The 23,497-nt window shown below is 37.9% G+C and overlaps 1 long non-coding RNA gene across 1 annotated transcript; it reads left to right on the top strand.

The window, feature by feature from the left end:
* Positions 1 to 9,210: 9,210 nt before the first annotated feature.
* On the top strand, positions 9,211 to 23,278 carry LOC113967406. The gene is made up of 3 exons (XR_003534161.1): positions 9,211 to 9,266; positions 13,508 to 13,657; positions 23,221 to 23,278. It is a non-coding gene; the product is annotated as an uncharacterized LOC113967406 (long non-coding RNA).
* Positions 23,279 to 23,497: the final 219 nt, after the last annotated feature.

The following is a 23,497-nucleotide window of genomic DNA, read 5'->3' as shown; positions in this document are numbered from 1 at the left end:
AATTGCACTGATTTACAGAGATCATAGTGAGAGCTGAGGAAGACATCATTAATAAAAACAATTACAATTTTAAAATGGCAGGCAAATGCTAAACTGTCCCTTCTAAGGGGACTGCACTGTCAGGCTGTGATCCCTTTCTGAGTCATGGCAGAGAGGAAACCGGCAGAGCTATCATTTTATTGCTGAAACCAGTTCATCTGTGTGATCGCAACAGGATCTGTAATCCTGCTATTGACATACTGATACGCTCACTAGGTGAAGTGGTGTATGACCTTAATCTGTAGAAATATTCTAATTAGTAACCTTTAATAAAATAATTCTATGTGCACATTCAAAGCCGCTGAATGGACGGAAGTTTCCGATGGTTGCTATTTCTGGCTTGGTCGTTGCCAACAGAAATGAGCACTAGGTAGTAGAGTTTGAAAAATTCCTAGAAAACAACTTTCTCAAATTACCTCCAGCTTCCTCATTGACCAAAGAGGAGGAATAAACTTCTGTGGAGTTGTGAGTCAGAGCAGAAGCTGTTACTGAATCGTGCAGTGAGGGTTATTAGGGGACTTGGTTGATTACAAATAATACAGCCTCACTAGACTGTTGTGTTTACAAATATGTTTCTAAATTGCTGTTAAAATGCTCCTGTTCAGCCCCACGTTATCCTGAGCTGTAGCTGTGGAACTGCAGGAAGGACTTGCCCATCTCATCTGAGCTGTGGGGGGATGGTGGCAGCAGGTGAGGGCTTGACACATCTCTGCCTCAGTCTCAGCTTTCAAGAAAAAAATTTTGTGACTGTCAGTTAAAATGAAGGTGGAAGTTGAGAGAAAAGAAATTATCTGTAACTTGAGAAATATGATGCAAGTCAATCATCACAATGTCATGTAGAAACCCGATACCAGTTCTGTAAAGTAACTTCTCAGCAGAGCCACACTTTACAAAATATGTCACTTTTTAAGACAGAAGCAGGACATGTCATTTCAGCTGGTGTAATGTACTGTAACATTTAATTTAATGTTTAAAGTCCATGTAGTATCATGCCTTGTGTCAGGACACTAACCCTTCACATTAATGGACTTGGCGAAGAGAAGTAAAGGTGTTCCCACTGGCAAATACTGAATGTGTGGGGAATAAATTCTGTAGTGCCCTGTCATGCAACTCAGTAATGTCAAATACACAGTTTTCCTTAGCAGACTGTGACAGTGATTTAGGAGCTGCTAGAGAGTATCAGAGAGAAAGAGAGTCATCTGCCCCTCCCTTAGTTCTGCTTTCAGAGTGCTGACATAATGGGAATGATTGGACTTGTGTGGGGATTCTGTGTTGGGACATAGGCAAAGGTGCACAATACAATTTTATGTTATGTCACGTCACTTTCTTTAAAAATAGTCAGGTTATTTCATTTTGGCATAATTGCATTCAGTGAGAGAAATGTCTAATTTCCTTCCCACTGTAGGAAAACCTGTTTCCTTCAAGTCCCAGACAGACTGTTCCCTAATTACGTAAATATATAAAATGTCCCTGAGGAGAGAAAAGTCACTTTGTCAAAACAATAACTTAATGATGTGTATGTACTCTCCCTCTATCATTTCCATACTACCTTTTCTCTCTTTGTTAATTACAAAAAGTTCAGTTAGTCTTCTTCATGCTATAATGCCATCTATGTTTCTACAATTGTCCCTAATTCATCGTGTAGCTGAGGACAGTGGGAACTCTTAGCACTTTTGGAATGTGTTGGTCTGGAGAGGTTGCAGTGTCTTGGTCAGTGGAGATACTGAAACCCAGCTGGACACCACTCTGGTGGTGTGGTGCTGTTCCTGCCTGAACACGTGGTGTAGGGCAACTCCAGAGGTCACACCAACCTCAACCATTTTGTGATTCTGTTTTTAAATCATAATTTTGTCAGCTTGGGTTCCTCTCAAAGCTTCGTGATCTTAACTTTATATCAAATCTAATATCCACCTGTAGTTGTGAGACCTTACTGATGTTTTCTTGCATGTTTTTTTCCCAATGAAAGTTGTCTTTTCCTCAGAAGTGAAATTTTAGTTCTGAGAAAAAGCTGTCTGTATGGAAAAAAATATCTACAAAAATTTGGTCATGAGCAGAATTAGTTACTCGGAATATTTGGGGTGGGAGTGGGTTGAACACTGGTTGTCCAAGTTCAGGAGAGCTCCTGACTGTGTTGTAGCAGTTTCTTTTTTTCACATATGTGGTTCTTCCCACCCTCCTCCAGTGTTAGAAGTTAGTTTGGAGCAATCCCAAATTTTTCAAACTAGGATTTTAGTTTCCAAGACAATCCCATCTGTGATGCACAGTCTGTAAACCCTCAGCCATTTTCTGAGCCTCGCCTAAGGCATAGGAAGGTGGTCTTTCATCTTGCCATCCAAGCAGATGAGTGCCTTGCCTGCATATCCCCACCTTCCTGCTTGGCTCAGGATGACCATTGACATTTTTTCCTTGCTAAGAGCTACTCCACTGTAGCTGTTTTCCAAATACACTCTTCCCTCTAAAACCATTTTAATGAACTGAAAAGGTGGGTGTGGGTCTGCTGGCAATTATTATAATGTGGAGTATGAAATTTTGCTGAAGTAACATTATGCTATGTGCTTATGCTATGCTGAGCAAGTCCAGTGCTTGCTGATGCAGTCAGTTTGTGATTCAGTATAGGAGTTCTGCTCTGCAGAAGGCATGCTTTAGCAAGATGTGAAAAATGTTTCCTTCCAAAGAAACTGCTCCAGAATTAAATTAAATATGATAAAAACTCAATTTACCATGATACAATTTGTCAGTGACTCAGTGATAACGGCAGCAGCTGCAAGAAGGTAGGAGATGAGCTTTCAGGGACTGCTGCGGGGGTGTATGAGACTGTTGGGGAAATGCTCTATGCAATGAAGTTGCAGGATGAAACAGAAATGCTGGTTCTTTGCCTAGACAATCCTGATAATGAAGTGCTGTAGAAAATATAAAAAATTTTATTCATTACAGACTGGCCAAATTCATGTAGAGCATAGTTCCTGTCTGGCTTTTAAAAAAATCAACGTCGTATTGTTGAGGAAGTGAAGAAAACCACTTTGGAAAATTCTTTGAGAATGTTGGGATTTTGTTTGGAATTTAATTTATGTGAAAGTCTACATAGTTATTGCTTCTTACCTTTAGATAAAGTTGTGGAGGGCTCCTAGTATTTCCAGTGTAACATTATCAAAAGATTTGATGCATGTAATAATCAAGTGGTAATAAAAAGTAAGATTACAACATACTCTAGAAGAACAATAAGGGGATTTTACATTTGGAAGTATTTCTTTAAGAAGATCAAGAAGACATTTCATCAAGAGCCAACTTGAGTCATATGCTCAAACCCAAATGAATTAAGGAGAGGGGAGGATAGCTCTCAGATTAGACATACACTGGAGTGCTACTCTGATTCTTTCAAAAAAGATTCTTTTTAAAATCAGGCCTATAGCTGCCCATACAACAGCAATCTTCACAAAATTGCACTCACAAATAATTCAGATTGTGAGTACAATCTGTCATCTCCTGACTGGCATTTAGATGAAAAGGCAAAAGCATTTATTTCAGCTCTCACTTGGGTAAATTTGATAACTGAATCAGGGAACCAGAAGAAATGTGTATCTTCAGTGATGTGTTCACAGAGTCTGTTTCAGAATAAAATAAACCTTTTTGAAAGCTTGAATGTCATTTTTCTTAGATTCACTGAGATACATGAAGACATTCAGAAAGAGTGATATAATGATACTCAAAAATTCTTTCACTGCAGTGAATATGGAGCTGTCATGTCTGGCCACTGCTTCACTGCCAGCCCAAGTCAGTGTTGACTGGGTTTGTTCAGAATTCTGATACCTCTGAAACACTTTATAAATAAGCAAATAAATCTAGTTTCAGTGGGCAAATAGCCATTACAGAAATTATCTGGTAATTTCTATTCATATGGCAGATTTACTGCACAGGGTAAAAAAGTAAACAGAAATGGACACCAAAGTGTTCTTTCAGCTGGAAAGATGTTAGTTACAGGTTATCCTTCACGCATGCTGAAACCAGTCTCAGGATAAATAGTTTGCAGAGTTGTTCACATGGGCTGTAAATTCACTCTCCTAGATGAGTTGCATGAGAGGAAGGGGGACAGTACACAGCAAACAGCACCACATGGCCTGGGCTGATGGGGGCTGAGGATAATACTTTCCTTGAGGAGCTAGCCATGGGAGGAGGCTGAGATATCATGTAAAAGAGTGAAACTCAGCTCTGGACTGAATCCAGATTTTTTTATCTCCCTTTGGAAATAAGATGAAAAAAAAAAGTTATTCATAGGTGGTAAGCACTCCTAGGAGGTATTTGAACCTTACAGCAAAGAAGAGACTTTTAGGTCCAATATTTGGACTATTTTTTGACTTACAATAAAACAGACTAAATCAATGAATAAAACTAATTTTATATTGGATTGTAATAAGTTATGAAGTGATTTATGTTCTCTAGATGGTACCATTCTACTTCTATTGAGAATGACTGTAAATGTTCGTTCTCCTTCCCTCTCTTTAGTCATCCAATAATCCAAGTAATCTAACTGACCTTTGGAGGAGGGAATGATGGAGGGTGCTGCACATGTACCAGAAGTTTCTTGAACTCCAGTAGTTGTGACAGAGCCTTTTATAGGCCATGCAGTTCTCAGAATATTCTGCCAATGGCACAAAGAGCCTTATTGAGGGCAACAAGAACTGAAATCTTTATATATAATCCCAAAAGAGTGTCTTAGGGAGAAATACTTGTCACACCTAAAAACTGAGTGTAGCTTGCTCTCTTGTTGGGCTTTGGCCAGCAGGCCTTGTAGCAGTGCTGCCGAGCATCACCAGTTCTGTCCCTGCCTCCAAGGTACTGTTAATCAAGATTATCTTCTTCTGGTTCAGTCTGTGCCAGGGATTCCTGCCCAAAGGCACTGGAGTAGCTTTTAAACCCCACTTCACTCTTCTGAGAATCTTCTAATTGCACACATGGTCCTTCTTAAAAATGGCATTTATTTAGAGGTCATACTGTTTTCTCCTGAATGCTCACAAACCATATGTTGCAAAACAAGTATTAGAAAATGTTATAGGAGGCCATGACTTCCCATGGGAATATGCCTGAAACTAGATCATGCAAAAGTACATTTCTCCACTTTCCCTTCGTGCTAAGCCCCTCAATTTGCAAATGTACATGGAAGATAATTGCCTACTAACTGGGGGAACGTAATCATTTTTGTTGCTGGAATTTTACACTGCAAATTCGTCTTTTTGATCAGTGTAGAACTCCTTGTAGTTTCTTGCAAGAGTGGTAACTTTTGAGAAAAAGGGAAAAAGAAATTTAGTATAAGAACCATTCTAATTATCACAGTATTTTTCTTATTAACACTGCCAGTGCAGTTTTGTGTCTGTTTGTTTTGGATGTTTCTAAAATCCTCTTAATCTGAGCACATATATAGAATATAAGAATGAATTTCTGAAGCACAGAAGAGACTCAGTTTTTGTCTAGTGCTACAGATACTGTCTTAATACTAATAATTGGTCTGTTAGAATTGCCTGTAAAATTGTAGCTTCATTTTGCTTCTGAAGTACCAAAGGTGGTCCTGGAAAAAAACTATAATTTATATCAAAAGGGTATCATTTGCATTTTCGAGTCTAATATAAAATTAATTTAATTCCACTTCATTTCTTCTTATAATTTTCTGTGACATATAAACTCACATTTAATTACAAAGGAAAAATATCTAGCAAAACCACATAAGGCAGTTAATCTCATGCCATCATATATCTGTTTGTCAAAATTTTCATTAGCTTAATCAATATTTGATGATGCAAAATGATTTTTCTCTAGTTGGTTGGTTTTACAGTTTTGTGATTGCTGAGAAATTTATATAGTATGCTAGCAAGAATAATTTCTTGGCATAGGAAATTCATTTCTGTATCAAATTAATGAGTAAGTGGAGACTTTTCCTTGAGGAAAAGAGGCAATGGGAAGATTAGTATATGTTTCCCTCATGTTAACAATAAGGGAAAACGTAATAACTCTGTTACACAGATGCAAAAGTCAAATAGATTTAAAAACCTGCGGCTTAGTTTTGCTTTCAAGAACTTGGAAAGTGAAAAGATCCTTCCTCAGACTCTGTATTTAGAATGGGTTAAGTTGGTTAAACCATGTCCTTTTCAGGGCACTTGGCACTGAACGTGTCACTCCTTCTGACATTTCCTGGCTAAGCCTCAGCAGCCTGTGTTTAAAGAGAGAGGGCCGTTGCTTCGTGCCAGAGATAGCTGTCATCTTTAGGCTAAAAATTCTTTTGGTGATAGCAAATGAAATCTCAGTCACATTTTTCTAAGCTGCAAACTGACAGGCATTGGTTTCCTTCTGCCATTTGTGTGTGTAGGCTGCTGAACTACCATGGGAATGCAGGGAGCTCTTACAGCAACACACTTCATCTCATTCCAGCAACACACATCATCTCCCATGAACACAAAGGACACTTTGGGGAAAATACTAGGGTGCTGCAAAATGTGTAGAAGGGTATTTTTTACCTGAAAATTAGATTCAGACATTAAAATGTGACCCCATAATGTCCTTCAGTCCAGTTTGCAAAATAGTCGCTGTTTTCTGGAGCTAAAGCTGTAGATTCCATGAAAAACAAATTCATCTCTAATTGCCAATAAGTCTGTTGAAGCACCATCATGTGGATTTTGTAATGTGCTTCTATATATTTAACTTAGCATACACCTTGGGAATGCTGCTGAGAATATCCAAATGGTTTAGAGAAGACATGACAACTGTAATCAATACCATTTCCTAATTTTCTCATCTGTGGTTCCATAATACTACTTTCCAGGCATTATATACATTACACCCCAGAGAGTTTACCTGAGTCAGGGCAGCCCTTCCTTCTCCTCCCAGTAGCATAGCAGCCTTTGTAGCTGGTTTTTTTTTCAAGATAAGATAATGCTTAATTTCTTGATTTTGTCTGTGATATATGTATATATGTCTCTTTGCTTGCCTGCATTCCCATTGAAACATATACCTCTGTGTGTGCTATTATCATCACTTGTGAAATGCTTTCAAATTGTATATATGAACAACATCCTAGAATGTCTTCAGGCAAAAGTATGTAAACCATTTACAAATTTAAATGATGCACACACATATTCTCATATAATGGGACAGGGATATGGAAAAGGGACGTAAGATGTTTTCAATTATAGGTAGCAGGACAGATTAGTGAGCATAAAGCTGAAGCACAAATCAATAAATGTCTGGCAAGATCCTTCTTAGGTAAGAGATGGAACAATATGAAAGTATTTTCTTGCTGCATCTTCTAGATTATACTATAATCTTAAAAAGCTAAAGCAAAGATAATAAGCTTATTTACACAGGGTGCAGTGTAGCCCGCATAAAAGCAAGGATGGTGAATAATTTTTTAAAAAAACCCAAACATGCAAACTCTTAAGGTATCTCTCACACATAAATTTTTTTTGCTTTTCTGTTGAAAAAAACGAATGTGCAGGAATTCCAAATTTTACATTCTCACTCTCTCCTTGTTTACGTTTTGTACTCTGTTTTTCAAAGCATGCACTTCTCCACTGTGGAATGTGACCCTCGAGGAGTCCCTGAGCAAAGCAACTAATAGTCATTAAAAGCCTATTAAACCTAGGAATCCTGTTGCAAAGAGAATTCGAACAAATTTGGCCAGAGCAGTCGAAAAGCAGCAGGGATTTGGAACAGTGTACAGGGTTATAAATATCAGCAAAGACAAGCAGAAAAGACTGTACAAGTGACAGAAGTAAAACAGATGACAAAAATCCAGGCTTGTTCACAAGTATTGAAGTTATTCCTTGTTCAGATTTGGCTGGAAAATATTGCACCATCTTCTGTCCTGCTGTGATAGTGCTTCAGTGAAAACAACTATCCAGATGAATGCATCACTGCCACATTCCACTGCTCATCAAGTGTGTTTCCAGTAATATTTTAGAGACGGCTTCAGCTTCTACCTAGATGCAATTGAAAGCTCCTTCTTTTATACGTGCTACAAGCTGACTCTACAGTCATCACAATATTTCCCTTTCCTATATTCTATTGCAGTGACAGAAGTCAGTCCAAGTGTTTCTTTTTTATACACTACCCAAAGAAAACTCATAGTGTAGTATAATTGTTGAACTGCCTGTTCCATTATTTGTGCTGTTCTAACAGCAGATTTATTGCCTGTGTCAGCTCGTGAACTCTTCATTAGGTCAGTTCAAGCTTCTTAGCACACAAACCTTTCCTCATATTTCTGACATTCCCATTTTTATCATTATCTGAAAATGGGAGTACATTGCAGAATGTCATTTGTGCTAAACCAGAGGTTTCTGCATATAAGCACGATCCAGCTTTCCTCCAGGCAAGCTTGGGGGCTGGATAAATAAAACCCTTCTTGAAGCATGATGTGTAAATCTGTCTTTTCTGTCCTTTTGCTGCAATACTTCTGTATGGTGAGATACCTTTTTTTCTTTCTCAAGTAGATCCTCTCTCTCTTTTTTCTAACCTGTAGAGTTATTCTCCTATCATTATACCAGACAGCAGCATGAACCTGATTCAAGGCTCATCTCTTCCAGATATGTGTCAGCAGCAGCAGCAGAGCATCTGTGTTTCAACCTCCGCCTTGTATTGAGCTGTTTCTTCCACCCTGTGTCCCACCCTGTGCTCACTCCCTTGGAGTGAGGGGCAGGATGCTCCTCAGTGCACAGCAAAGGTGAGCTCCACAGAACTCTGATTTTCTTGTCAGCCCAATTTAACAATATCAGCATCTCCAGATATGCAGAGTGGTTTTGATGGATAGTGCACTCACACATTGTAAAATGCTGCTGGAACTTAAGGTTATTTGACTCAGAGAATTCTTGTAAAATCTTAGATTTACTGGAATTTGTCGTGTTACCTCAATCCATCTGAAAAACCAACATTCTTATAAGAGGTGTTTTTCCTGTATCACAAACTTCTGGGGAAATATTTCAAGTTTATTCTTAAAAAAGATCACAGAGAAGGAGATGCTGCTATTTTATTTATGATGTGTATTTAAATATTTTTACAGTTTTATTGCTTACATATATCTTTAGAACATAAATAGAAAAATAAAACCTGTTGATTTAAAAGTATAATATCAACACTAGTAAAATCTGTTAAATAGATAATCCGATATTGCTTGCTTCTTTCTCAAGAAACCTTTTTAAAGTCAAGGAAGTTATTCACAAGACAGAAACGAAGAAAAAGAGTCAGTTGTAAGTATGTTTGAAGTTTTGGGATTAAAATATACTGGAATATACTGTTGACTACCATGCTATATAAGAGCAATTTCTCAATCTAGATCCTTGAAATTTTTCTGCCTACACCTAAATAACATATTTTGTAACCATGAAGCTCAGCCAAGTGCTCAGATGAGTGTAGAAGCTGTCCTCAATCTTAGAAACAAGAGAATGGAGCTTTCAGTTTCTTCTTTCCTTCCTTTCTTCCCATGATTCTGCTTTCTATAGCTCACCTTAAGAGCTTCTTGTTCACAAACTTCCTATAGAAAACGAGAGATTAAAGTAAGTGAAAAATGATCAGTCTCTTCATCTCAGTTCCACACCTCTTCTAACTCACACAGTAAAACCCCGCTAATGAGAGAATACACAGCTTTCTGCAGTAGCCCAATGCTTAGCACATGTTCTGAAGGAAAAGTTGTGGTCACTAGGAAACTATACAGATTCTGTTGTCTTCAAATTAACTGGACTTGAATGAATTTTCAAAGAGATGAAAAAGGCCACAAAGATCAAAAATGCACATTGAAATAGTGCTCTTTGATATAGGAAGGCCAGTGGCATACTGGTATTCTTGTCACTATCAGTATGAGAATGCATCGATAAGAAAATTACAGGGATGATTTTAATTTGAAATGTAAATTTCAAAAAGTTTGCTACTGTGTTTCATTACAGAATACTGCACAGTCAGGTACTTGAGTTATTCCAGTAATTTTCTGTTTTACTTATTCTTGCACAATAAGCAATTAAAACAATTGCTGTATCAAATCCTTTAAATGATTTAATTTCTAATGCAAATAATCAGAGATGCTCCATGTGCTCCTCTCTGGCCTCTCAGGCTTTGGTATTCTTTTCCAAACCCTTTCTTTCTCAAGATGAGTTACATTTCAGAAAGCAGTTAACAAAAAATGTGGCTGAGATGCTAAAAGTGACATGATGTTCAGATCTGATGTTTTTAGAAAGGAGAAAGCAGGGCTAATGCTGTTCCCTTTTGTAGGATTGTCATTCCAGTCTGTCCGCTGCCCTAAAACAGAAGAAGTTATCAAAAATTTGTTGAGATTTTTTGCCCATAGCTTAAAAATGGAATCTATCTCAGTAGAAAGCTTGCAGCCTATCCCAGTCACCAAAGGATGTGAAAGCATTTAGAAATTATTCACTGAAAACATAGGATGGAAACGTTGCAAACACAAAGGCATCTCCAGTTGGTCCTGGAGATATTTGGCATTCTTTTATTCGTTTTTAATTTCAGGGACAGTTGACCTACGACTGCTTTTAATGTCTGTACAGTATTAAAACTGTCTTGGTATTAGTTCCTGGGGGCCTCTTCATTTTCCCATTCTCTGTGACTGTGTCACTTCCTTTCTGCCCTGTTGCCACGCTCAGCTGAGTTCTTGCTGAAGCTCAACTCACTGGAACGATGCAACTCTGACTTCAACCTATTGTGGAACATGGGTTGATTGAATGACACAGTTCCTTGGGGAAGCACACATACTGTGTTTCAACCTCATTTAAAGAAAATCTTCTATTTTTCACATACTTTTTCAAAAACAAGTTGTTCTGTGGAATGAAACCTTTTTTCCAATGCCTCTGTGACCTTGCCTTCATATAACACATTCTCTGATGTCTAATAAAATTAAAGCTTCTGTGTAAACTTTTCAGTGCATCAGACTCACCTGTCTGATGCCTGTGCAGATTCTTTTGTGCTGAGGAAGGAGTTTTCTTGAGTTTCAGCCTTTGAAAGGAGAATTCTAGCATTTTCTCTTCTCTAACTGGCTACTTATTTTAATAAATCATGAGGAAGTTACTAGCTTTTAGACTTGTTATTAGAAAACAGCTAACAGGATCGTAAGGAGGCATCTAATAGACACACAAATGCAGTATGATGACAGAAGCCTTCTTGGCTTAGAAAAGTAGGTAGGAAATGCTTTCAGAGGGAGGAAAATTTGTAATGCCTGGTCTATCATACATCAGCGGAGAATATATCCACACAATACTATGAATACCAGCCAAAGGGGAAAATAACCCCCAAAACTGTGTTAAAATATGGAGTTGGAAAAGGCACCAAATCTTTAAAACGTTTTATATACTGAAGTTCTCTGGAGCTGTATCTGCTGTGTGGGTGGACTCAGTCTCTGGAGAAGTCTGTGAGCAGGAATTGTAGGAGATCAAGGTTTTTTGAGCATTCCAATGCAGTGATTTTTACAGATGAGTACTTCTGAAAGTGCTTTGTAGGAAAAAGGAATTGCATTAAAGAGACAAAAGTATAGAATTTCACTGTAATTTGCAGACTTTTAGAAAGTTTGTCTGAAATCAGAGAGATTGACAGTAAGAGAACCCAAACATAATTTTTTTTCTCAGTAAAATCCTAAATGTTCTATGTGAAAATACTGCCATACTTCTCCAGAGTAGCTGCTTTCCATGTGCATCAAGTTTGTTTTCTGTGCTAAGAACCTGCTCTATCATGTAATGCATCCTTTTACCAAGAATGCAGATCTCGATAAAACAACAATTATAGATGTTTTAGAGCAAGCATTTACTATTTACTCTTTTGTTTCCTGCTGTGTTTTCTCATTGTCCTGGTTACTGTCTCCAGTTTATGCTACTAAAACGATATTTAACATTTTCTTGCACTAGTAATACCAAGTTTCAGAAGTGGCTTTTAAGAACATTAAAAATGCTCAAGCAGTGAATTAGTCATAATGTCCTAGGGAACAAGAAAAAGACAAATTATTAGAGCAAGAACAAGCAAAAGAAAAATTCTTAGCAAGTTAGGGACTTTTAGAGGGAATAACAGCAGAACAATTATGATAGCATGCAACCAGGAGACAACCTGTGCTTCCATGGTATCAGCTCTGTGAACCAAATAGTCACAAATACAGAGTATTTTCTGGTCATTCAGTCCAGAAAGCCTATGAAGACATCAACTAAATAGTTATTCTATGTTTGGGGTTTTTTTTGTTTTTTAATAAAAAACCTAAATAATTGTTTGCTAACACCTTTGAGGTTCTAGAACAATTCCAGATTTACTTCGTATTTGAAGTATTTTGGGTTTAATTTAGCTAAGCATTCATGAGAGACTTTTCAATCCTTAAATAATTCATGAGTAGTTATAAAATGTTAATTGATCCAGTTGAAAGTGAAAGAGGAAATATTCAAAATTAGTTATTATATAACTCCATTCTAGGGGTTCTGTGTTTTACTTAAAAAAAAAGAAGGGATGGCAGGTTAATGGTACTGTAGTTCCAGTACCCACTGCAATGTCTCTGAGTTTATGCTGTGTACGTTCCAGACCCATATGAAAACCATTATGTGTTTACACAACTGTTGTCAAATACTCAGTAACCACTATTCTGCCTCAAATTGTTTTGGAGAAAACAGAAGGTAAAATTAATGAAGAACAGATAAAATCCAATGAGCTGGGACGACGTTTAGAACACCACCAGCAAACACGGGCTGCACACAGTCAGTACACAGCTGTCTTCTAATGTCAGCTCTTTTCAGCTCTGTTGACAATGCTTTGACCAAAATAAGTCCTGTGATGTTGTCATTAGGTGGAACCATAGACCTGTGGGTTGTATTGTGGTTGGGTTTTCCATGATGGCTGAGTTTCTGATCCCTGTAGTTACGGCAGCAGAGGTATCTGAATCAGTTCATACAGATTCATTCTGGAGGTGTTCAGTTTGGGAGTGAAGATTGAGGACAGAACTCTGTGCTTGCTCCTGCCTTACTTCAATTAGAAAACATTTACACGGGGGACTGGCTGGCACAGAGCAGTCTATAAAGCAGAGCACTTTATGGAGGTCCGTTAATAATAGCTGTTCATATTCTATTTTAATCTTGCGTGGAACCATTTTCTTGAGATAGAACTCATACTGGAATTTAGATCTCTTACCTGAAGAACTACTAGCAGTCTATTTTGAAACTAAAACCTATAATACACTCTGTATCAGAAGGCTATTTGCAGTGAAATGTGTGAAGCCATATTTTACAGAGAGTATCATGGAACAGTTCCTCCATTGTGCAGAGAGAGCAGATTTCTGCCTTCTTGCTTGCTGACTATTTCTAATTATATTCATTTCACTGAAATGAATATTAATGGTTCTACTGTATTTAATAAAGTTTGTTCCTCATTTGTTTTTCCCTTCAAATTAATTTTTCTTTTCATTTAATTAATTTAACGAGATTTTACTTCATGTAAGTTAATTACAATTTTTTCCTTTCAGAGGAAAATGTTTCAGATTATAATGCTATTATTTTAACAATTATAATGAGGGCAAACAGCATCTTGAAGATGAGTTTCTTTATCCTTTTCTGTAAGTGTTGTGGGCAAGCCTCATCTACATTGTAATACTCCAAATTTTCCATCAGCCAAGGTATGAGTTATTAACATATCCAATAAATTTACATATCCTGATCTGTCATCCATAGCTAATGCAGTAATGTCTGAATTAGGGATAAATACAACTTATTTTCTAGGGTAAGTTTTTTTAGTTGTTAAACTAAATGAGAAAATGTTTCTGCATACTAAGATAAGAAATATAATCACTCTGAATATCAGGGGTGTAAACAGTATTAAATGTATTCCACAATATACTTTTTCATATGGAGGAGATACCTAAAAGTGACATGGATACATTTCAGCGACAACATGAGATAAATGTCTGAATATGTGAGTTCATAATCCCTCAAATTGAATTTTAAAACAGTTTCAACCACTGGTACAGACATGCTAAATTTACAAAAATGGTGTGAATGGTGACTTCATGGAAGACACATCTGTTTGTCACAGGAATTCTATGGACATATAAAACAACAATATATTAATACAAGTGATACAGGTATCTAATAAGAAAGTCCCTTGAAATTGTTCTAAAAAGTTCTGCTCAGGAAAAGGGCTGCTGTTGGAAAACAGTCTTTTCCATTTCTCTGTTATATGATTGCTGACATGTTTTCAAAGTATTTGCTCTTCTTACCAATAATTATAGTACCAGGGACAAAATCAATAGCTTGAACCAGGCAAAACCTCAGAATTGTGAAAATCTTAGAACTGGTTGTTCTCTGATTTACAGCTGTGCAAATCTACTATTACAGAGGCTGAACTTAGTTTTATATAACTTCAGAATTGATTATCTACAGAACAGAGCTGGAGTTTTTGCTGCTTAGTAAGGAGAAATCTTGTGCAGTTATTTTACCTGCATACAGTTGTTGACAAATAGAAAGGGATATGGACAAAGAAAAAAAAATAGCATTTAGTTTTTCCTACAATAACCGAGAAGATGTACATTTTGCCTTTATCCGAAGGGAACAAGGACTTATCAGAAGGTGGCTCTATAAGGGCCATGTAGAGGGGGATGATTTGAGTTTGTACCCATAGAACTGACTTTGGCTGTGAGTGAGTGTAAGTTTTGCAAATGTAAATGTTGGCATTTTGGTGAAGGTTGGGATATTGTAAACAATGAAAGTATCCCTTTCAAACAGATAAAACACAGAACACAGAAAAGATTTTTTTAAAGAAAAAATAACAGTTTAGGTATTTCCAAAGGCATCTTTCCTTTTTCTGTGGAATGGAGACCTTTTATATACATTCATTTTCTCCTTCTTTGAGGGATTGATTCTTCCTGAAATTTATAATATATCACATTCTATTATTGTAGCTGTTACTTTTCTCCCCCTTTTCCTAAAGCTGTAGAAAATGACACCTTTTTGCTGCTGTTGTTGTTAAATAGCTGCTTTGTAGCTGCATGCTTCAAAAGGATTTTTTTTCCGAAGGGAACAACAAGGCAGTTGAAGCAAATATTCTTTCTCCCTCTAGTTTCAATACGCTGATGGTTCTATTCATGCCATAAAGGATGATATCTAGGCAGCTGCTGTTTACAATTACCCATTAACTTGGAAACCAAAATCTACTTATTTAGCAGAAAATAACTTTATTCTTTATGTACACACATTAGTTTATTTGTTAAACACAATGTGAAGGCTGCATTAGTGGCAGTAAAATTAAAGAGGATTTAAGATTTTACCTTATCATAAATCAAGGAAATGGATCACTGCTAAGTTCCCAAATTCTGCTGGAATTTTCGAAGCCAAATTACGCTGTAGAAAGAGATGACAGAAAAGATCCTGTGCACACAGACACACAGACCAGTGTTTACAAAGCAGTGCTGATGGGCTCTTGCTCAGCTGCCAGCCTGTGAGCCCGTGGCAGGGCAGTGGGAGCACAATTCCTGCTGCTGGTGCTGCTGAAAGGGTGGCAGGGACCCTGACCTAGGCTAGACCTAGTGGAGCCTGCAGCCCTGTCCTCCTGAGTCACAGAGTAGTGACAGACACGTTAAGAATCCAGAATTCATGGATTCAAGCACCTACTTTCTTTGCAATAATGATGGCAGAACGAATTGCTTTAGTGTCATGGATTTCCAGTACCTTCTATATGGTTTTTTCTCCACAGGACTTCCATACTCATAGGATACCTGTGTACTGCAGGGCTGGCCTTAAAAATGTGGCAGCAAGTCTCTCAAATCAGACCTCCTACACCAGCTTCTATCACACACTCAGCAGTGTTTTCTCACATCTGTGGATCTGTACTGTGACTTCTTCCCTGCTCCAAATCCAACATTGCAGACCGTGTGGTCAGGCTGGTCTGTGATTGGAGCTGGAAAAGTGATAACATGCTGCAGCTGGGGACTTGCCACTTAGCAGACATAGTTCTAACTAAAGGAACATCACTAAAATTTACATTCCTCCCGCACATCTGATCCAAGGTTTCTTTCGGACAAAGGGAAGGAACTCCAGAGCTCTGCACTGCACATCCCAGGACCTAATGGTGCATAGAGCCATGTAGTTGAGGAAAGGAGCCCTTTCTATCTCAGTCTGTAAGGATATGTCTCACCCAGTACCAGGGGAGCTCCCAGGTTGGCCTCTGTCCCCACCCAAACCCGTGGGACAGGTTCCATGGCCAGGCCACTTGGGCAAATGCCGTGTCATTTCGGGGGGGGAATGAAAAATGGGATTAAGGTAGAAGTATACTTGATTAGCATAGATAAACCTTGAATGATTTCAGTGCTGAACAGGAGAAGGCAGAGACCAAATGTGCTTGTGCCACAGAGGCAAATATGGGAGACATTTGAGAGCTAGCAGTACCTCTGTTATTTATTTTCCAGTCACATGGCACAGTGGTCAGGTTGTCAGTATGACTAAAAGCTGTGTCCTGGGCTTCTGCCTAAAACCTCAGGCAGCCTCCAATAGCACAGGGTAGCAGCAGAATTATGTTTCAGATTAGAGGTATCAGGTGAGAACACTGATGGGAGGACCTAAATGAGATCCTGGGTTATCTCTGACTTCAAAATATACATATACATGGAGGAAAATGAGAGTCTCATAGACTCACTTCTATGAGGAGAGACCAGGGAAGACTCTCTGTTTGGCCTGCAAATTAGTGCTTTAATTGTTAACAGCATGAAGAGTCAAAAGGCTGAGAAACCTCATGAAAAATTTAGTGCAGTTGATCCCATGAGCTTTCATCTGATGAACTCATGTAGGAGACTTTCTGGGGGAGGGGGAAAACATTTTGAAGAAAAGAAATATGGGAGAGCAAAATAAGAACAGACAAAATCAGTGATAAGATTTTGTGAGCAGATATGGTGGTTTAATGTGATTGCAAGTCACTGATGGACAATCAAGAAAAGCATCAAATTCACTGTAAAAAAATTGTCATGAGGAGCTCCATCACTGACAGAGGTCAATATAGGTAGTATAAGAACAATGTGGGTTTTAACATCCTTCTGTTCTTGTCTGCAGCAGTTAAACAGTGCTGAACTGGGCAATAGTGCTTGCTACACCAGCTTTTGGTGAAAGAACTGGTCTATAAATTTTACTAACCACTATCTTGAAGGATTAGGCTGGTGATGCTGTCACAGACCTTCAAAGATTAAATAAAAAGGTCTGAGAAATCCTCTATACAGGCATAACTATGGGGTTTGTGGGGAAAGAGGGGAGAGTGGAGGACAAAATGAAAAATGCCATTTCAATTCTCTAGGATTTTTGTAATGTTTCTTGGCATCCCAGTGATTTATAGAAACAGAAACAGTGATCAGAAATTGGCAAGAGTACAGGGAGAATAAGCCAAGGAAAGATTAAATGAATAGCAGCATATCTGCTTAAGGCATCAGTGATGTATTGGTGCTATATCTTTGTCAATGGCACAAGCTGTGCTAGTGCACTAGGCCAGATGATATCTAAAGACAATGACCTATAATCTGCTCTGTTCCCTCAACACCTTGCTAATATTTTACTGAAGGTTTGACTATGCTGCAGCTTAAGACAGAACTTTGCCGACTGCAAGAAGAAGATACAAAAGGCAAATTCTGGTGCTTTGTACAGAAAAAAGAGGCTGCTGGATTTAATCATTACTCATAATCCTCTCAAACCAGTGGAGCTTGAAACAGCGGTGAAAGAAAATGACAGATACCTTGCCTTGGTGAAGGATTATAGTCATCATATTGTAGTATGTGCTCCCACAGATCCAGCCCCTTCCCTTGGCATTCCTGCAAACCCTCACCAGGGAGGGAGCACGGACCATGGCAGAGGAAGGTGTGCCAGGTTCCACACGGAGTCTGTGTTACTGGGGCTCAACATCAGCTGCTGATGCTTGCACTGCTCCACAGCGACATGCATTTCCTGACCATTTTTAGTGCAGGAGACTGCACTCACCTTGTCAAATCTGATTTATTGCTTCTGTTGGGTTATTGTGCTTCTTGCCAAAGAACTGCTCCTGAATTTGGATCCCTTTTCTGGCTGACGGGCTGCATATGCTGTCTGATCCCAGCCATGTCCAGTCAGCTGTCCGATCCCACTCCCCTGCCCTGTTGTTGTCAGGTCCTGTTGTTTCTCAAATGAATTTCTTTCTTTTCTACTGTTTTTATCAGTTGCACTTTTCTATTCATATTGCCTGGCTCTGGAGCCCTCAGATCATTTCTTGCTGCCTAATTCTGATGTCTAATACGCAGCTGCCCCACAGTTATACTTGCTGAGTTCTTACTGTCTCACTAAGCAAACAGCTGCATGGCCACCTGTTGCCGAGTTCCAGCTGTCTGATCAGCTGTTTTTGCAAAGGTATCCTTTCCATGGTGTAATCCTATTGTCAGTAGCTGTAGGATAATTCTTTTTTGCACAGATCATCTGGTTGTGTAATTATATATTTCATATATCATCTAGTTATACTTTGAGACTGTTCTAAATAAGTGAATATCTTTCCTTTTTCTCCTTTCTTGGTTTTTTCATGTTTAATTTCAGTCTGTCCTGATCACATTCCACTTATCCAACAAATTCCTCTTTTCTTTCTGATTTCTTATCAGCTGCTCTTTAGCATCTATTTTTACTTTCACAGCTTCTGCTAGTCAAAGATTCTGATGTGTGAGTTGCTATTCCTGCAGCCCCATGTCTACACCATCCGTTTAATCATCTCTATTGTGTCCTGCTTCTGCTATTCAATCAGCGGTGATTTTTTTTCTTTTGTGCAGGCCTGCAATGATCTGATCAGTACTGTCTGTCATATGATTAGGATGATTCCTACTGGGTAATCATCACAAGGAACTCTGTTCTTGCACAGTCTTGGATAATTACCTGCTCATGCTGGTTTTGGTGACTTTCTCAAGCCCCCAGAGTGGAGTTACAAGTTCTTGGAAGCACATGCTTGGACTATATACTGCAGTAATGATATTGCTGGACTTTGTGGGATTAGTATCCTGGAGTTACATATATAAATGGGTATTCTTAGCTGAAAGTTTTGCAAATAGCTGAATTTCACTGTGCACTAGTCAATAAAAAGTTCCTATCCTCTCCCTTCTCTCTGTCATTTTGTTTCCTTTCACATATTCCTCCATTTACCTGGTAAATATGTAATAGCTCTTCATTAATCAAGAACATGTACATCAAGGCTATGATGTTCATCTTTCAACTCATCTTTCCTTCTCGTTACTTATCCAGCCAGCACAGCCAGACTGATCCCTGGTTCACTACTGTATCATAATTTAAAAGAAAAGAACAGTGCTCGACTGATGTAAATTATCACAGTTCATTGACTTCAGTGGACCCCAATAATTAAGACAGTCAGCTCAAAGTCTCTGGAGGAGAAGACACATGCTGTGACTAAAGAGTACTGTCTCCTGTTGCTGGCTGAGAAAAGTAGATTGATTATCTTTGCTTTCCAGAAGAAGATTAGGAGTTAGTCGAGAAGAACAAAAGCACATTATAGTCTTACTAAGAGCTTTAAAAGATACCAGACAGGGAGATGCATATTCTGCAGCCCTGCAAGTTCTCTATAGGAGCAATCTATCATTCCTTCCTTAAGGAATTTTCCCCCCAAATAGGTCTTAGGCCAAGGTTGCATTAGGTGCTTTACCTCTCAAGGTGAGACTGCCTGAGTTAAATGTTGATTTATTCTTGGAATGTTTAAAATCAACGACTAAATTTGCCCTTTGCTTATCACACATAAAACTGGTTTGCCATAACCTCCCTAATCTTCCAGCTCCTCATGGGGGAAGAAGTCAGAACTTTCTGGAATCTGAACGATTCTTTAGAGCTATCCATGTAGGAGCAAAAAAGTATTCTGCCTGACTGTTTCCTTTACAGTTTCAATACTTGGGGAAAGGAAACTCACATTAAGAAAACTTACATCTGTGAAAATTAATTCTTCTTTTGAAATAACTTGAAGGGCTGCAAAAAATTAGTGGGAGGGTAGATGAGACACCTTCCTGAAATACGTTCCAGTTTCATCTTTTATGATTGCCTTCACACCGAGGAAACTGTGATTTATACAGTTTTATAGAAAGTTATTCATTTTTCAGGTAGCCTCCCACATGCTTGTACATTTACCCAGATCTTTCCAATATATAAATTCTGAAAGGTTAGAAGAATGTAGGAATAGGTAGAAAGTAAATTGTGCCATATAGTTCAGAATTTGGAGAAATGTTTGAACTTAGGTGGGTTTTTTTCCCCAAACGCATGTTTAGTTATAATAAAAACTTTAATTTTAGAATTTAGTAAAACGTGATTTTAGAGTTTGGATGTGTGCAGGACTATGAGATTTTTTTAAAGGGAAAAAAGGGATTTTTAAGTATAAAGTAAGATCTTGTGCTATCAGTATATTTTCATATTGAAGCAGTAGATATACTGATTTTTCTAATATCATTCATATAATCCTTCACAGATAAAGAATGTTACCCCATGTTTGTTTTATCATTTGATAGGACTAACTTTGTCAATGACAACTACAGTAAATATTGCATCCACCTACAGAGATAAGCCTTAAATATATGTCTCAGATTCCAAAGCACACTACAGCAGGAAATCTCCACCCTCCCCATCCATTTTCTTGGGCAGTCTCAGTGGGTTATAGACACTTCTTGGGTACTTTTGGGTGCTGTTTCCTTATCGGCTCAACTCTATTTAATACACTGTCTTAAACCAATGTTTAAGTGCTCTGGTAGTAGGTTGTTGGGAATTCCTGCAGCCTGTGCATGTAAGGTATAAATAAAGATTTTTTCAAATTTAATACATTACAAACCCCCTAAAAGTGTTTTGCTTTTACTTATACTCTGCATCATTCCAAGGCAAAACCCCACAAAATCACGTTGTCAACCTGGAACTTTTTCCTGCACACCTTGGGGATGTTGAAAAATCTTTTTACTTTGTACGCTTAATTTTATGGTTGTGATCTTTCTGTCTCTTTAGGTAAATTTACATGAATCTTATTTTAAATTTAATGGAAGTTGATCCAGCTAAGAATGACTGTTCATCCAGAATCTGGTAAAATAAACCTTGTGTTAAAGTCTGACAAAAGATGTAGATGATGTGCCTGTAGTTTCTTGAGATATCAAAACCAAATTAAGAACCATCTTCTACAGAATACTTTAAGCATGTTAAAAGCATTCGGAATTCCCAAGAGACTCCCCAAAGTATTGCAGATCTGACTGTGCCTGTAATACTCTTGCAGTTGGTACTGGGAGCACAGGGAGCCCTCCCAGCAGGCTGCTCTGTGCCCACACTGTGACAGCCACAGGCACTGAGTGACAGTGGGGACATGAACACTGAATGGAGCTGGGGAAGATTCCAGAGCGGAACAACACTGCACTTTATTATAGATACAGCGTTCGAAACAAATCCACTGCTTTTTTCTGTTTTTCTGTTCTTGGGTTTTGGTTGGGGTGGTTTTTTATGGGTTGTTGGGGTGGGGTTTTTTTGTGTCCTATCCATGTATTCGCTTTTCATTAGATTAACCTGTTAACCTGTTCAAACCTTCGAGTGGCTTCAGAAGCCTGATGGAAAACTCTGAGCTGACCATAAGAATGTGGATTTTTCCTTTGACTTCAGTGGTCTCTGAAAGATTGAGAGAGCACCATGAGCTGGCAGTATCTTTTCCAACACATGCTTAGATATTAATTAAGTAGAGAAGAGGAGCAATTTTTACCTTTTAAGAGTATTCTGAAGAAAACATTTATTACAGAAGCCATTTACTAGTATGAAAAAAACCAGCATGCAATTCATGTTTAATAATCAATTTGCAATTGAATAAAAGCAATGAATCAAAAATCATTTTTTCTGTATGAATTAGGAGTGGATACAGTTAAGGCAATATAATAATCTATGAAAAATTTTTCCTTTTGCATTTTGGAGGAAAAATTTGTTGGAATTACCTTTAAATTTGTAAAGCAGTTTCTGATAGGGTTACTATGTCTATGTTAGACCTAAATCTCTGCTTAATGTCCACAAAAGTCACAGTAGAAAGTAATGGTGAGGATTTATAGAGCTCATTAATAATTATAAATACTTAGCAGGGTAAGAAGTTACAAAGAACTCCACAGGTTTCTTTTGAGGCTCTTCATGCTAAGTTCCTTATTAAAAACAGGGAAAAAAGAAATAACAAACTTATGTTTTCTTCTCTCTCTCTGTCTTTCTCAGCTAATTCAAAGTGAAGCTGTTAATTAACACTCAGAATACAATCTTTAGTTACTGGATTAATTACAGAAGACTTGCTGTGGGTTTTAAATTCTCTTTTGGGATATTTTTAAATCTGGTGGGCAGTAATACTGCCATGTGTTTTGTGAGCCAATGTTTGTTCTTACTGAAATCATTAAAATTTTGAAAACTACACTGCCTGCTGTCAAGGCTCATAAATAAGTGGGGTTTTTTTTAAAGCAAAATCTGCTTATACTCTGCTGTTCACATCTGAAGCAACATTCAGTGCTCCTCCCACATATGCCATGGGTAAACAGCCGGTCTGGGAAGGCAAAATGCACAACCTGTCTATCCAGATCACAAAGAACTTTCAGATAGCTAAATGAAAGTTACAGCTGTCATCTTCACGTTACAGATTTTTTCCAGCAAATAAAAGTATTTAAATAACACTGTTTTTAAAAAGTCATCAATTTTGATGTGATGCTGGAAAAAATAATTGATCAGAACTGGTTGCTGCTGTTCACTTGGCATTCTCTGTAGCCTGAGAGGCTCATCTGCATCCAAATCTGAATATAAATAAAACCTGATTTTGTAGGGAATACAGTTGAACACATATTTACCGAGAATTGCCCTCAGGAGAAAAAATATCCAAAAGTGAACTAATTGTAGGTTACTCAGTCCTCTCTTATTCTGAAATAAATGTCTTTTCATTTCTTGTTAAAACCCTATTGGAAAAGGCAATTTTTCATCTATATTGCTGGCAGGAATCTGACAGACTCACAGAGATCCAAATCGCTTCCAGACAGATTTGCATGCTGCATTTAATTTAGGATTTGCAATCAATAGAATTGTCAAGACCTGGCTGGTGGTCTTTTTAAGTGCAATTAGTTCAAACCATGTGCTTGTTGACTTCGAATTCTTCATTTTTCACTTCATTTCATGTACTTTTCAGTGATCTCAGTATTCTCATAATTTTTCATCTTAGGACTCACACCTCAGCTGCTGACTGTGTTAAACATTTTCACATGTATCAATTTAGAGTAAATAATTGTGTATTAATTATCTGCTATGCCAGAAAGGTATTGTTTCTTCTTCCAAATTCAATTCCTTTTCATGGCCCACAAATAAATTACCTTCTTTTTTTATGGAACAAAATCTTGTGAAGCTCTCCTAAAGTTAAAACGTATGAAGTTTCCCAGTCAAGTAATCTCTGTTACCTACTGTATTGGTGTCTGTCAGTCAGTCAGGAAAAGAAATTTATG

Source organism: Neopelma chrysocephalum, unplaced genomic scaffold, assembly GCF_003984885.1.
Source record: "Neopelma chrysocephalum unplaced genomic scaffold, ASM398488v2 Primary Assembly neopelma1_63, whole genome shotgun sequence".
Taxonomy (NCBI): Eukaryota; Metazoa; Chordata; class Aves; order Passeriformes; family Pipridae; genus Neopelma; species Neopelma chrysocephalum.
The sequence above is the reverse complement of the archived record's forward strand: the minus strand, read 5'-3'. Positions and strand labels throughout refer to the sequence as shown.